The sequence below is a fragment of the Glycine soja genome, chromosome 3, assembly GCF_004193775.1.
Source record: "Glycine soja cultivar W05 chromosome 3, ASM419377v2, whole genome shotgun sequence".
Taxonomy (NCBI): Eukaryota; Viridiplantae; Streptophyta; class Magnoliopsida; order Fabales; family Fabaceae; genus Glycine; species Glycine soja.
Genome location: NC_041004.1, coordinates 12,096,945 through 12,102,192, shown reverse-complemented (window position 1 = coordinate 12,102,192; position 5,248 = coordinate 12,096,945). Strand labels below are relative to the sequence as shown.

At 39.7% G+C, this 5,248-nt stretch overlaps 1 non-coding gene across 1 annotated transcript; it reads left to right on the top strand.

Annotated features, from left to right (window-relative positions):
• Positions 1–3,374: 3,374 nt before the first annotated feature.
• On the top strand, positions 3,375–3,481 carry LOC114407968. The gene has a single exon (XR_003665771.1). It is a non-coding gene; the product is annotated as a small nucleolar RNA R71 (small nucleolar RNA).
• Positions 3,482–5,248: the final 1,767 nt, after the last annotated feature.

Sequence of the window (5,248 nt, the reverse complement as noted above, 5' to 3'; positions counted from 1 at the left end):
CACAGCCACCATTAGCCACCACAAACCGCCGTTGTTCTCCGTTGAAACCCCACACCGAGAGGAACCCTTCAACTGAAGCGGAATTTTCCAACTTGGCTTGCGGTTTCGGTAGAGAACGAAACCCTAATCTGACCTTTCATTTTCTTTCGAGGTAACCATGGTTCTATGCTTGTTTGTCTTTGCATCTTTTCTGACTTTGGAACCACCATTGCATGTTTTACATTTGCTCTGAAAAACCCTAGAGAAGGAGACTTTTTAAACGTTATCTTTTCATGAAATGCATGTTATTTTCATAACCTACACTGAACCCCGGTCACATTGGCGTGGTCGGAATTTACAAATGATATCCCTTTGTAAAACCCAAAATGCTCTCAGCTCTTTCATGAAGTAACGTGGGTGTTTGACCCAGAGCATTATTGTTAGCTTTGTTTTCTAAAATCCATATTAAGTCTCCTTCGTTTTGGTATGGTAGAGGCTTGCGTGGAATCGACAAGCAAGGACAAAAAGGAATCTTCAAGTGACGCGACGAGGAACCCGTGGGGTAGCTCACGATAGGAGTTTTAGTGCATCTATTCAAAACCTTTTCTAGACTATCCAAACAAACATCAAAAGAGGATCCATATACAGTGAAATCATTCATAAACACCTCTATGCAATTTTCTAAAAATACTAATCATGCACCGCTGGAAGGTACTAGGGGCATTTCATAGGCCAAAAGGCATCCTCCTATAGGCAAAAGTGCCAAAGGGGCAGGTGAATGTGGTCTTTTTCTGATCCTCAAGAGCAATAGTGATTTGCATATAACCAGAAAAACCATCAAGGAAATAGTAGTGAGATTTACCTGCCAGGCATTCAAGCATCTGGTCAATGAATGGCAGTGGAAAATGGTCCTTTTTGGTAACCTGGTTCAGCCTCCTATAGTCGATGGAGACTCTCCAACTGTTCTGCACCCGAGTAGGAATCAGCTCCTCCTTCTCATTTTTTATCATGGTGAGGCCGATTTTCTTCGGGACTACCTGGACGGGACTCACCCATTGGCTGTCGGAGATAGGATAAATGATGTCAGCTTGCAAAAGCTTGGTTACCTCCTTCTTCACTACATCAAGAATCACCGGGTTGAGTCTTCTTTGTGGCTGTCTTACTGGTTTAGCCCCATCCTCTAAATTTATTCGATGCATACATGTGGATGGGCTAATACCAGGAATGTCTGCCAGGGTCCAGCCTATAGCCTTCTTATGCTTCTTGAGAACTGATAACAACTTCTCCTCTTGCTCATCAACAAGGGAGGCAGATATAATTACTGGAAAACTTTTGTTATCATCCAAGTAGGCATATTTTAAATTTGATGGCAGAGGATTCAATTCTAGTGTGGGCGGCTGGATAATGGTAGAAAGAGATGGTTTCTTAGCCTGTACCTCATAAAGAAAGTCAAAGGTATGTGTACTTCCTGAAACATGGTTAGTTCTATCTGACTCTATAAAATCAATCTCAAGAGGTAAAACATCACCAGACATGTAATCAATATCAAATTCAGATTCACTCTCAGCATCAAATTCAGACATATGACCAAGTACAAATTCAGATTCAATGCATGAAGAGTGACAGGCATGCATATTAGAATGAAGATCAGTCATGTATTCATCAACAACATGATCAATTATTTCAACATGAAATACAGAAAGATCTTCAGATGGGTGTTTCATAGCATCAAGGATATTAAAATGAACAGTTATATCACCAAACTCCATAGATAGTGTGCCTACATATACATCTATCTTAGTTCTAGTAGTTTTCATAAAAGGTCTGCCTAGAATGATGGGAACTGATCCTTTAGAAAGTCCCTCCTCCATATTCAAAATATAAAAATCAACAGGGAAAATCAGTTCACCAACTCTAACTAGGACATCCTCTATGAAACCAGTAGGATAGGCAACACTTCTATTAGCTAAATGAATTACCACATCAGTTGACTGTAAGGGACCAAGAGATAGAGAATTAAAAATAGACATAACCATCACACTAACAGAAGCTCCTAAATCTAGCATAGCATTGTCAAACTTATTGTTCCCTATAATACAAGGTATGCTGAATGTACCTGGATCTTTACATTTTTCAGGGATTTGGGGAACAGATTTACCAATCAATGCGGAGACATTTCTGCCCATACTAATTCTTTCACTTCCTTTAAGCTTCCGCTTATTAGTGCACAACTCCTTCAAGAATTTAGCATATCTTGGAATTTGCTTTATTGCATCCAGCAGAGGTATGTTTACTTCTACTTTTCTAAATATTTCCAAGATCTCCTTCTCTGTCTCTTCCATTTTTTTGTTGGAAATTGCTCTTGGAGGGAATGGAAGAGGGATATGCTGCTTCTCTTTAGAGTCACCTGCATAGAAATTGTTAGGTAACTTACTCTTTACATTTTTGTCATCATCTTTTTCTAGAGTAGAGTGAGGTTGGGCAGGTTCATTGGCTGGTTGAGGTTCTTGACACTGCTTTCTCGATCTCAATGTACTGGCACTCACATTTTTGGGATTCTGGATAGATTGAGAAGGCAATCTGTCAGAATTCTGGAACTGTTGTTGATTTAACTGTGTAGCCAATTGTCCCATCTGATTAGTTAAGCTCTGAATGGAGGCTCTGGTCTCTTGTTGAAACTGCATGTTTTGCATAGTCATTTGCCTCACAAGTTCTTCAAGGGAAGGTTGCGGAGGAGCCTCAACTGTTTGTTGTTTCTGGGGCTGTTGCTATTGTTGCTGCTGGATTGGTGGAGGAACGTATGGTCTGCTTGGGCCAACAGCATTCTGAAAATAAGGCTATTGTTGTTGCTGTTGTTGTGAAGGACTCGACCATCTAAGGTTGGGATGATTCCTCCACCCGGGATTGTACCTGCTGCTGGAGAGGTCACAATTGTTATGTTGTGGCTGATTTTGCTGCTTAGGTTGAGGAGGTCTGTTGTAGATGTTTGCAGCATAAGCTTCAGGCTGTTCAATTGCTTCAGATTGTTGCACAGAAGGGCAAAGGTCTGTGTGGTGGTCGACAGAGGAGCATAAACCACAGAGTCTGGCGACAGGTGCAGATTTTTTATTCATGGCCAGTTGGGTTACCAGGTTAACAAGGCATCTAGTTTACCTTCAAGCTTCTTAGTCTCACCTGATGAAGATGAATTCGTGGCTACTTCATGCACTCCTCTAATGACAATAGCATCATTTCTAGCACTAAATTGTTGGGAGTTGGAAGCCATCTTCTCAATTAAATTTCTGGCTTCAACAGGGGTCATGTCTCCAAGGGCTCCACCACTGGCAGCATCTATCATACTTCTCTCCATGTTACTGAGTCCTTCATAAAAATATTGGAGGAGAAGCGGCTCAGAAATCTGGTGGTGAGGGCAATTGGCACATAGTTTCTTAAATCTCTCCCAGTTTTCATATAAGCTCTCTCCACTGAGTTGTCTAATGCTCGAAATATCCTTTCTGATGGTCGTGGTCCTGGAAGCAGGGAAATTCTTTTCTAAGAATACTCTCTTGAGGTCATCCCAGCTCGTGATGGACCGTGGAGCAAGGTAATAAAGCCAGTCCTTTGCCACTCCCTCTAAAGAATGAGGAAAAGCCTTCAGAAATATGTGATCCTCCTGGACATCTGGGGGTTTCATGGTGGAGCAGACAATATGGAATTCTTTTAGATGTTTGTGCGGGTCTTCACCTGCAAGGCCATGAAACTATGGAAGCAAATGGATCAATCCAGTTTTAAGAACATATGGGACATCCTTGTCAGGGTATTGGATGCACAAGCTTTCATAGGTGAAATCAGGTGCAGCCATTTCCCTTAGAGTCCTCTCACGGGGTGGAGATTGTGCCATGTTCTCAGAATGTTCAAAATCAGATTGTTCAAAATAATAATGCTCAAAATCACCAATAACAGGATGCTCAGGATGCTCAAAAGGTACTAAATGATGTCTAACTAATCTATGAAATGTCCTATCTATCTCAGGATCAAAGGGTTGTAAGTCAGATGGATTGCCTCTAGTCATACACTATATTCAGCATGCACAACTAGTTACCTTCTTATGCAAGTAATAATGTAGGTTTGAACTACAACTACCCTCAAATGATATCCAAATGACTTGAAATTTTGTGAGCAACCTTATAAAATGATGAGAAGATAGCCAAAAAATTTCAAACAGAAATTCAAAGTCTAACTAAGAAGCTAAAAATGACAAGTTAAGAAAAATAAGAGAATAATACTTGGAAAATAAAAAAACTTTTGATAGAATCGCAATTTTTGGAAGAAGGAGACCTCAGCCGGCCTATGGCGAGGTGCCATGGCATGGGAAATTTTTTTCTACCCCAAATACATATATAATAATTGCGATTCTGATAACCGAAGCAAAAGTTATGGCCGTTTGAAGTTTTGACAAAAATCGAATTTGCTACTTTTTTTAGAACTTTCAAATCTGACCAAACTAAGGGCTCCAGCTATTTTTCCCACAAAATATGGATCAAAAGAAGTGACCACAAAAAAATTCAGCCAAAAATAACAACTAAAGCTACCAAAACAAAAAATCCAAATTAATTCAGCAAGGGTGGTCTCTAAAATATGTCACTAAGGGATTTCCACTACTACCCTGTTTTCCAGTTCAACAAAAGTGGTCGCTAAATCCGTCGCAAAGCACTATTCACAGCAAAACACAAAACTGAAACAGGGGAAGCACTGAACAAAAAAACTAAAATAAAACATCACACTAAACAAAATAACAAGACACTAAAAAACACTCAACGCAACACGAACACAACACTAACACAACACACGAAAGCATAAAACAACGAAACATAAAACACAAATTACTAGCTATTATGAACCTTTGGACACTGCTCCTCGGTAACGGCGCCAAATTTGATTGAGGTCGTACCCGAATCAAATAAACATTAAAATGAGGGATGGTTGTTTGCTTTTGTAAATTAAACAGCGAGTAAAATTGAATTAGAAAATATCAGAATTAAAATGCGTTGCTTCCCCTTGATTCACAAGCAAGTCTCTTATCCTAGGTTGCGAGAATTTATCCTTTATCATTTTAACCACTTAATCCAACCCTAAATTAAATTACTAAGCGAAACATAACATAAGGCATTCATTATGTGATTAAGCAACACGTACACCAATTACTCATAAACGATCATTAAGCATGAACGTAAATTAAGCGCAGAGACAATTAATCAAGCACTAAGCATGCAGGAATTAATAGCAACAA